General features: G+C 40.5%; 1 pseudogene across 1 annotated transcript; it reads right to left on the bottom strand.

Moving 5' to 3' along the window:
• Positions 1-2,632: 2,632 nt before the first annotated feature.
• Positions 2,633-9,616, bottom strand: LOC146644307 (uncharacterized; annotated as a pseudogene). Its single transcript, XR_014909238.1, has 3 exons — positions 3,567-9,616; positions 3,199-3,481; positions 2,633-3,107 (listed from the first exon to the last, which is right to left on the bottom strand). The product of XR_014909238.1 is annotated as an uncharacterized LOC146644307 (transcript).
• Between the last annotated feature and the right edge of the window lie 1,961 nt (positions 9,617-11,577).

Here is an 11,577-nt window from a genome sequence, read left to right as displayed (position 1 = left end):
ATACAAACGTCACATGGATGTAAGAGCCATTTTGAACCCCTCAAACTGCTTCGTAATTTCATGTTTGTGAATTTTAAGAGTGCAAGGAAAAGAGAAGGACTAAAAAATAATTTTTACTGTTTTTTTCTTTGTTTTTGGATTTTAACAGTTTTCTGCCTATAGCTGCTTTGGATTGATCTGTCCAGCTTGTAAATATGTTAGAGGGTTAGGCAGGAAACCAAATCCTGAAAGGTCTGCTAGCAATCTGCAACAGGACAAGCAGTCACCCCCTGTGGACGCAGCATAAAACTTAACAAAGTCGGGTGAGTTCAAGAAAAAGTCACCCGCTGAAGTTGTGTTTTGCAGAGAAAATTAGCTCTCGAGTCTAAATTACCCCCTTTTTTCCACAAGGCTTTTTCCTACTTTACAGTTTTTTTCTGATGGTTTGAGCACATTTTTCGTAACTATTGGCTATTTTTGCAAAACTCTACACACAAATAAGAAAACTCTTCACCCAATCAGCAAAACATTGTAGTTTTCTTGTAAAAGTGAATAACCCTTGCTTATCTCTCCACACCTTTGTAAAAATGGTATTTTTGTATCCAACAGTTAACACAAGCCATCATATTACAGTTTTTTCTGATTGCTTAAGCACATTTATTGTAACTATTGGCTAATTTTGCAAAACTCTTCACACAAATAAGAAAACCTGTCACCCAATAATCAAAACATTGTAGTTCTCTTGCAAAAGCAAACACAGCTAGATTAACTCTTCACACCTTCGTAAAAATGGTGTTTCCGTATCAAACAGTACACACAAGCCATCATCTACTAAGCACACAATGCACTAACTACACACTGATGGTATGAATAAAAAAACACATCTGGCTTTTGCTTTCTCTGTGCACAAGGTAGGCTATGTCAGTTTGAGCTCATACTTTTGTCATAGGTCCGTAAGCATAGAGGGATCCAAACTTCATGTACTGGTGTTTATTTACACACATCAAAACAAACACAAGTGTTCATTTCCAAGTATAGGATTATTTGCAATCGCCATAATGACTATATGGGTTTCTTGGTCTGCAGTGAACATGCTTCCTCTGCCCCAGCATCTGGTCGTCTAGCTAGCAATTCTGTAAAGTAACAATTTCAGTATTTTTACATCTATGGTATTGTTGTGTTTCTCATTGGCATATGGCAGTGCTACAAATCTTAGTGCAAAGTGACTGTACTAACCGATTCTCAAAATGTCCTTATGATGCTTGCTACAGTGTAGCGGCTCGAGTTAGGCTGGACCCGTTGGCCAGCTTCCCTCAGGGTCATTCCACGGTTGATTACATGGTCCACTATTGTAGCTCTGATGTCATCAGCAATTTTATTTCTTACTCTTCCTACCCTTCCTCTCCCCCCTCCTCGTCCTCCTCTTGCTCCTCCTTGTCCTTGTCGTCCTCTTCCTCCTACTTCTTCACCTCCACGTCCTCTTCCTCGGCCTCCTCTACTTCTCACTCTTTCCTGCTCCCTCCATTGTACTCCACACACAGAGCTTACCTGTATTATAGTGCTTAGGCTGATTGCAAAGTGAACTAATTATCTAAAAAAGTTTTCACATGTGACAGTGTGCCAGACAGTTGGAAAAATAGTGTAAATAATGGCCGTAAATGTGTATAGTTTTGCTAGGAGTGCGTTGATCATTTGGAAATTGAGTGTAAAGCAATAAGTTGTGTTTACAGTTCTGCAAAAAGAGTGCTGTGCAGTGGATTGTAGCTACAGGTTTGCAAAGTGTGTATTACAAAATGGCAAACTGAGTGCAAAGCAGTGTTTGTGCTTTTAGTTTTTCAAACTCAGTGAGTGGTTTTGCTATAAGTATTAATAGTTTTAGAAATTGTGCTATAAGAATCACAGTTAGGGTTTAAGCATTCAGAAAAAACTGTAACATGTTAGTCTGTGGGGATTGACTCCCTTTTTCAGCCAGCCTCAAGTGGCCATTTTGACACGTTTGTATTTCAGCTGGTTTCTTTTTCAGGCCCAGAAGTTGATGCTTTATTACAGTTTTTTCTGATTGCTTAAGCACATTTTTTGTAACTATTGGCTAATTTTGCAAAACTCTACACACAAATAAAAAAAACCTGTCACCCAATAATCAAAACATTTTAGTTCTCTTGCAAAAGTGAACACAGCTAGATTAACTCTTCACACCTTTATAAAAATGGTGTTTTCGTATCAAACAGTACACACAAGCCATCATCTACTAAGCACACAATGCGCCAACTGCACACTGATGGTATGAATACAAAACACATCTGGCTTTTGCTTTCTCTGTGTACAGATGTCAATTTGAGGTCACACCTTTGTCATAGTGTCATGTAAACATACAAGGAACCAAACGTCAAGTATTGGTGTTTATTCACACTCATCAAAACCAAGACAAAGTCAGAACACAAAATAGGAATTCCACAAATAAAAGGAAAAAAAAAAGACAATCAGCCTACATCATGTCGTCTTTCTGGGTCCGGCCACAAAATTTCGTCCACATCGCATGCGATATCCTCCAGTCCAAGGCACCGGGGAAAATATCTCCTTGAATGCCGTATCCAGGCCTGACATGATGCCTGGTCAATATCTCCACATGCCTCCTCCATTGCCTGTAAAAGGCCTACCTGTTGATGAGGATGACGGTCATATACTTTCCAGCGCCAGGCAGAGAAGAACTCCTCGATGGGATTCAAGAATGGAGAGTATGGAGGGAGGTTGAGTGCCATGAAGGATGGATGGTCTGTAAACCAGTTGCGGACCAAAGCAACCCTATGGAAACTAACATTGTCCCATATGATGACATATCGGGCCTGCTCTGGTCTCTGAACAGTGAGCATGTCATGCAAGGTGTCCAGGAATGCAATAATGTGTGCAGTGTTGTATGGGCCTATGGTTGCATGATGGTGAACAACACCATTTTGGCTTATAGCTGCACACATGGTTATGTTACCACCACGTTGTCCTGGGACATTGATGATGGCACGGTGTCCAATAATGTTCCTGCCACGTCTCCTGGTTTTACTGAGGTTAAAACCGGCCTCATCTACAAAAAGTAGCTCATGTCCCATCGCATCTGCTTCTAGTTCCATCACTCTCTGGACAAGACAAAACAAATGCAACACATCAGGCGCATGCACAACACTACAGTATGCACTTCCAAATTCAGAACCAATGACACTAGCTTACCTGCACATAGTCATATCGCAGTTGCTTTACACGTTCTGTGTTTCTCTCGAAAGGAACTCTGTAAATTTGCTTCATTCTTATTCTGTGGCGCGCAAGTACACGACTTAGTGTAGAAATGCTTGCACTGTGTATATTTTGAAAGATGGTGTCATCATCCATTATGCGCTGCTGTATTTCACGCAGTCTTATTGCATTATTGGCAATCACCATGTTCACTATATGGGTCTCTTGCTCTGGAGTGAACATTCTGCCTCTGCCCCCAACATCTGGACGTCTAGCAATTCTGTAAAGTAACAATTTCTGTATTTTTGCATGTATGGTACTGTTGTGTTTCCCATTAGAGTATGGCAGTGCTACAAAGTACTTACCGATTCTCATTTCGAAATGTCCTAATGATGCTTGCCACAGTGTAGCGGCTCAGTTTAGGCTGAACACGTTGGCCAGCTTCCCTCAGGGTCATCCCACGGTTGATGACATGGTCCACTATTGTAGCTCTGGTGTCATCAGTTATTCTGTTTCTTACTCTTCTTACCCTTCCTCTTTCCCCTCCCCGTCCTCTTCTTGCTCCTCCACGTCCTCTTCCTCCAACTTCTTCACCTCCACGTCCTCTTCCTCCAACTTCTTCACCTCCACGTCCTTTTCCTCCAACTTCTTCACCTCCACGTCCTCTCCCTCGGCCTCCTCTGATTCTCACTCTTCTCACTCTTACTGCTCCTTCCATTGTACTCCACATAGACAGCTTACCTGTATTATAGTGCTTAGGCTGATTGCAAAGTGGACTAATTATCTAAAACAGTTTTCACATGTGAAAGTGTGCCAGACAGTTGGCAAATTAGTGTTAATGATAGACATACATGTGTATACTTTTGCTAGGAGTGTGTTGGAAATTTGGTAATTGGGTGTTGTGCAGTGAATTGTGCCTACAGTTTTGCAAAGTGTGTGTTACAAAATTGCAAACTGAGTGCAAAGCAGTTTTTGTGCTTTTAGTTTTGCAAACTCAGTGAGTGGTTTTGCTATAAGTCTGAATAGTTTTAGAAATTGTGCTACAGGAATCACAGTTAGGGTTTAAGCATTCAGAAAAAACTGTAAAACACTTCAACATACAGCCTAAAAAAGCAGCATTTTTCATTCAGCTGCCATAAGCGGTAGCAGAGAGAGCTCTCTCACCACAACCGAGCAGTATTTCACTGCTTTTTATTTTCATTTCAATCCAGTGTTCTGACCAGACTGCAAGCAAACAGCTTATTTTGTACTCCAAGCTAACACAGAGGTTACTTCATGAGATGTTAAACATTTTTCGTCCATTATATTTGCACAAAAGCAGCTCCTTGTGTTTCTCTTCTCATGAAATTCTTAGTCATTCTGGTGTGTTTCCTACCCCCCACATCCACATACTTGTTGTCACTGTGAAATATCAATGGGACCTGTCTGAATGCTGTAAAAAATATTACTAATAGCTGGTTAGAATAAGGCTCGGTGGAAGCTTATTATTATATTAAAAATGAACATGAAAAAGCCCTTAAATTATTCACATTTTATTCTGTTGATTGTGGCTTAGAGGCCCACTCTAATTGGAACCTGTGTGCTTTGTTCAAGGTCACTTAGAAGCATACATTGTTTGCCCTTTCCAATTTTATCCCTCTCTGGACCGTCCTGCTGCCAAAAGCAAGGTGATTGTATTATATTCTGAATGCACTTTTTGCTGTATCTGTTTTTTCAGGCAGTCTGCATATTTTCTTTAGAAAGATCCTGCCACAGCCTGATCATTTCCAGTGTCAGGGTCCTTGGCCTATCCTGATGTTTAGGAATGAGCACAAATCAGATCCATCTGGGAACTTGAAGGATGGGAATTTGTTGCTAGCTACGGGTCTGTCATGGATCTGGATTCCCACTGGACTGAGAGCCATCTATGTCAACAGCTGATATCCTGTGCCTCAGACACTCACATGTGTGAAAAGAGAAGAGTCAATAAACATAAAGATGGAAGGGTTAATGGATCAAAGGACTTCTTCAAATAGTCTGCAAAAAAAGAACAGATGACTTTAACAGAAAATGTTTAACCAGGTTAACCAGCAGCAAAAGTCACTCAGACAGAAGCAAAACAGGTGATTATTTAGTGTAGTGGTTAACACATTTGCCTAGCACACAAAAGATTCTTGGTTTGAGATGAGGAGGAGACACAAATCATTGGGAGGGTTGCATGTGTATCCATCAGCTTTGCAAGGAACTTTATTTATGCATTTAAAGAAGGGTCTACTTACCAACTAGCCAACACTTGTGTTGGTGTACAGGTGTGCCTTCAGGGTTTCTTGGTAGAAGAGCTCTCTCCATCTCTGGTAAGAGCAACAGATTGCACAAAGAGCAAACCCAGCACACTTATCATATATTAGAAAGTGTTTCTGTTAAAGTCACCAAGAGGCAATGATAGAATTATGTGGAACAATCAGTCCGTGGGCTACTCTTGTTTCCACAAACACTCCAAATCATGGAAATGGCTTCTGTGCTGGAAAAACAACATCAAAGAAATTCCTAAAATCCTGCATTTCTATCTGAAGGCCACCAGGTGGCGATAGCTGCGGTTGCAAAAAGACTTTAGATGCTTGTCAAACAACTTTGTTACTTGACCTCTGTAAACACCTTAAGAACTTTCCTGCATCCTTTATGTTACTAATTTTGGGTCCTTCTGAATAAAAAGTATTTCGTGCAGATTTCGGACATACCGTGTTTGAAATTGCAGGATTATCTATCATACAAAACATTGGCTAAAGACTGCTCCTACACATCACATTCATTCATGTGTTTTGGGGGGATTTTTACTGGAGGGGGAATTCTGTGGACCAACAGGTGATAGCTACGTCCATCTTTTATGCTGCCTATTGTGCTTTTGGTGAAGGTTGAAGCCACAATACACTTATGTATGAATTATGCTTCAGTGGGAAATCTACGTTGTGATCTACAACGTAACTGGAAACCCCTCTTAATAAATGCACCCACCTAACTAAATTCCCCAGCTTTTAAATTACCAAGTTGTTTGTACAGTGATATCAACTGAAACTGGTACTATTTAAATTATCCATGATAGAAGCCCATTTTGCAGGTGCAGCTGATATTGTGGATCTAGATTCAATTATAAAGAATGCCATTATATTTTGGAATTAATGCTATGCTAAAAGATCAGTTTGTGTGAAAACTACATTAATGTTGAGCAGTATTTTCTGTTATTTTCTGCTGAATATTTTCATTTCATCAGCAGCATCTTTTTTCCTCAGTCAATAACGTTGGTAGATAGTGAGCCTGCAGAAAGTAGGATTTCTGTGGCGGCTAAATTTATTTATCTCCTGAATCCTCTCTCAATCCATGATCCATGACGTTCCTCAAAAACCTCTGGCCTGGCCTTTTGGTGCGCATCGTGGGCCCTCAGGAGTGTATGTGTCCAAGCTAAAGCTGCCTCTCTCTGCCTGACCTCACTGTGCCTCACTGCCTGCCTTCCTGGGCCTTAATCCTGATCAAGCTTGTCTAGACCTCTCATTACCAGCACATAATAAGAGAGCAGGGGAAGGACAGGGCAATAGGGCCAGAGGGAGCTGGATGGTTGGAGAAGAGGGAAAGATACAGAGAAAGTGACCCTGACTTTGACCTGCTCCTTCATTCTAGTGTTTACTCTCTCAGTAAACAGACTATATATTCATCCAATACACAGAATGGAAGAAGGATGGCAGGACAGATGCAAGGCTGTGGGGAGAGGGGCCCGGACACAAACAGGGGATTGCTGAGAGAAAGCAAGTCAATAAAATAGATCTTGAAAGTCACAAAATTGTTGAAAATTGTTGCTTACATTCGAATACTTAAGTTAAGCTAGCACTCTCCAAGCAGCTTCATGTGGACTGTTTAAATACAAAGGTGTTCTAACTTGTCACTCTGTACTAAGCATGTTTCCTGATTTTTAAATGTACCAAAATTGCAGTCTAGATTACCAGTTTACAATCTAGGCATTTATTTTGTTGTAATTTGACAGGGAAATTCAGATTTTCCTTTCTTTTAGCGAAAGACCGCTTTGCCAGTGACTATAATCAAACGGGAAGGCGCAGGCTGATAAAAGAGAAGAGGCAAATATCATTGATGTCACTGGATTTACCATCATGAGCTCAATCCCATTTCCACACATACTCAACGTCTGCTAAGCCATGGCTCCAGTCGAGCAGCTGAGTGTGACATGCTGCGATTACTGAACAAGAGTAAATGTGATGAGGGGCTAAACGCGTGAACTAACGACATGACGGGCGTCACTGGCCATCCACGAATGGGAATGACTGCACAAAACCATAAGACAACACAGAGCCCAGAATATTGATTTGGGAGTGTTTTAAGCATACACAGGCTAGATAGATGTTGTGAGTGTGCATATCTTTGAGGTTTTAGAAGAGTTGCATGTGCTACACAGCAGAGGTGTGGACTCGAGTCACATGACTTGGACTCGGGTCAGACTCGAGTCATTAATTTTATGACTTTAGACTTGACTTGAAAAAATGTTCTAAGACTTGTGACTTGACTTGGACTTTTACACCAATGACTTGGGACTTGAATTGGACTTGAACCGGTTTACTTGAAAAGACTTGATATTTTACCCCAAATATAAAATTTAACATGCATATTATATAGAGATTGAAAATGTGACGTCATTCACGGGTAGAACCGCAAAGGATTCTGGGAACTCGTGGCAAGCGGTACTAGCGCACGCAGGCTTTCAATTAAAATCAGTTATACAGCGATAAAAAGAAACACAAAAATGTCAAGAAGCTGTTGTATTATTAACTGCAATAGCCGGTCGCATGACAGCCACGGGAAGCCGACGGGTAAAGAGATCGTTTGTTATCGGATTACGTCGTTGAAGAGAAATTGTTCAAGCCATGTTTCCGAAGTAACAAAGACGCGACTGGATTGCAGCCATTCAAAGATCAAATATAACGTCCCAGAACACTCCAGCTCACAGGTTAGTCTGCTCCAAGCATTTACACGAAGGTCAGTGTTTTTTAGTAGTTAATACGTCATTTTCATAACATAATTGGTGATATAGGTTACAAGCAAGTCTGGTGCTGAACAGAAATTGTCGCGCTATGCTCCTTTGTTTATTGTGCATAAATAGTGAATTGTCCTGACACAATATTGCGTTTCGCCTCTGTTATTATGGTACAGTGACAAAAACATATACTTTTATTCACAGGATAAAACAGTTGTTTTGTATCACTAATTGCCCAGTACGATTACAGCATACAATATTGTTGTCACTGCTACATTTCTGTAACGCGTACCAGAAATTATTTCCACTACTGATTAATTACCGTTGAGCTCAGAGGTCCTATTAATAAACGGTTAACGAATGTGTATTTATGACGACAATTTGTGAGACTGGTAAACTTATGATACGTACGATGGTCTTTCGTTCTACACGGTGCATTTCAAGGTCCTGTACCCATCCGTCGGTAAACTGTACCTGGGCTTGTTGCAGTGACCTGAAGTTACTAAACTTCATGAGTGTATGCACTCACTCCAAGAACCGTATAATTATAAATATGCATATAAATATGCTAAGATGAGATAGCTGACTTCATCTAACTAGCAAATGTTTTCCAGGCTACGTTGGTGATGCAGTTTTTTTTAATATGTATGATATTTTTGTCATGCGATTTTAAAGCTGGTCCTACAACCGCATCCAAGAATAACATGCAGCTTATCTCAGAACTGTCGGTGAAAATTATTCTTGGAGCTAGGTTTAATTGAGCTGCATTTTAAAGAGGTGCAATTTCACAATTTGTGTATATTTTCTAAGTTCACTATTTTGTCATGTGTTGAGAAAAACACAGATTTAAAAATTACATGGTCTAATATTTACATTTAGCATATAACTGCAACATGCTTTTTTCGTTTTTTTTTGTTTTTTTTTAAAGAATCGAAAGGACTTGAAATTCAAAGTTTCAGACTTGTGACTTGACTCGGACTTTTACACCAGTGACTTGAGACTCGACTCTGACTTGCCTGACATTACTTGAGACTTGACTTGAGACTTGAGGATAAAGACTTGAGACTTACTTGAGACTTGCAAAACAATGACTTGGTCCCACCTCTGCTACACAGTGCCATGTGCAGTAGCGTGATCACATACAAAATTCCCTGCTTTGCACGATGTCTCCCTGCAGCTGAACGCATCCTCTGACTCCCACACACGTGCACAAAATCCACTCTATATATGATCAAACAGAATGCCTAATGTGTACACCTGCACGCAGCCCCATATTCACAGTCTAGGTCCTATAAATGCACAACCAGCTGTGTTACTATGCAAAGTGACTGGAAGCCTATTTCATCAAATTACTGAAACACTGATGTAGGCATGTATTTAGTCTCATCCCAGTATTCCTCTCTCTTTCCACCCCCTCACCCTCGCCTTTCTGCTTCTTCTTCTTCTTTCCCAACCCCCCACTCCCACCCCACCACACACACTTTCTTCTCACACTCATAATTTAGATTCCTCTCTTTTAAACACACGTATATTCCTCATCTTGTCCTACTCTCTCAGCTTCCTAATTGCATCCGCATTCATTTTTCAATTCTGCGCCCGAGACTTTTGCCATTGCTGGCAGCACTTGAATGCTTTCCTGCAAATTCTTAGCCTTATTTACATACGAGGGGGGCTTAACAGTGATGCTCTAATTGGCTGTCTGGACTGTATTCAGTATGCTAACTGCTTGTCTGCGAAAGTGTCCATACAAGGGTCGACCAGTGCCATGGGAGGAGTTTATAGAGTGGGCAGTCAATAACAGCCAACCAAGAATGCTTCTATTGCAATACCTTAAGCAGTGAGAATCTAAAATAAATTGATTGAACCTGAAAGAGATGCAAATATGTGTAATATTGTAAAACATTTAGCACGTGAAATAAGGCTTGAATGTCAGATACACAAAGGCTAAAATGAGGCTAATGTTACTTAGTCCAACAAAAAGCTATTGAAGTGGACTTGTTACGCTCGTTTCCAGCTACACAAGAAATTAACCATGTTACACCCTGCACAACAAAATATTTGATGTTAAAGCTCCTCAATCTGTTTATTACTAAAATACTTTAAAGGTGCTCATTACTTTAGAAATACTTACATATAATTTGATCATTTTTTTTCTTTATAGACTGAGACTCACTGCCTTGTTTTACTGTGTTTACTTGTGAAATATTTCAGATGGAAATTACACCCTAAATTCAAAGAATGATAAGATGTGTTTTCTCAACATTAATCTTAAATCGCGGGTTATATTATGAAGGTAATAAACTGAATGTGAGCAAATGTCCGATTTTAATAAGGTTGCTAAGTCTTATGTCAAAATGAGCTGTAGCAAAAGGCAGATTACTGAAAACAACTGGCTTTTCATGTCCATCCCTTGCGTTAATTTAAATGATCCTTCCCTATCAGCACCATCACGGTGTTGACTGTGTTTTATCTGTAATTTTGGGAATGTTTGCCTGTGAATCCTGCAGCTATTGCACTGTGTGTCCTGTGATAATTTAAGATTAAACGCTGAGAGGCATTTGGGCTGCTGTTGTGTTTACCTTGTAGTAAAAAAAAGCAGCTCATTAACATTCTCGTCATTGTTGTGTGCCACTTCTCAGGCGCTGCGTTGCATCTCAATAGGCTTTTCATTGAGACAGTCCAGGAGTCAATTAGCTTATCTGGCAAATGGCAATATCTACCTTGATGTTGTTGTTGTCATACAAAAGCAAAGAGCCTGTCCACACTGACTCCGAACAGTTCCTTTACACAAAGTCACGTAGCAGCACGTCAGCCACTGATAACACCAGGACCATCTTGAAAGAGACGGTTCCCTCGTCTTCCATCCATGTACACATTCCCCTGGGCTTTAAATGAGAGCAGGGTTTCCCCAACAGATAAACAGGATTTATTGATTCAGTGTAATTTGACTCACTCTGCGCCATAATGACATTATAGGGGAGGACCAGTGACTGTGTTTGTGTGGATGTAAGCATGCATATATGCATGTGCGTGTGCACAGACGCTTAGCACAGTGACGTATTATTCAGCCAGAGGAATTTAGCTGATTGGAAAGTGATATAGAAGAGAGCAAGCCAGATGATAGAAGAGGATAGGAGAAGACTAGAAAAGCACCAGCAAAAGATGGTCTGTGTATGTGTGTTGTATATGAGGAGGTAGCAGTGTGAAAGGCGAAGTAAATTGTGCTGCTCTCACGTGTCTTTTTCCACGGGCACCGTGCCATAAATACTGCCAATCTGTGTAAAACCCCCAGGCGATCAATGAGCCATCGGAATAATGTTTTACTTGCTAATCAAAAGGAGGAGCAGTAAGAGAAAGACACA

This window comes from Rhamphochromis longiceps, linkage group LG22, assembly GCF_057381845.1.
Source record: "Rhamphochromis longiceps isolate RC_006_pf linkage group LG22, R_longiceps_female_GT1.1, whole genome shotgun sequence".
NCBI classification, from domain to species: Eukaryota; Metazoa; Chordata; class Actinopteri; order Cichliformes; family Cichlidae; genus Rhamphochromis; species Rhamphochromis longiceps.
This window is presented reverse-complemented; position numbering and strand designations above follow the sequence as displayed.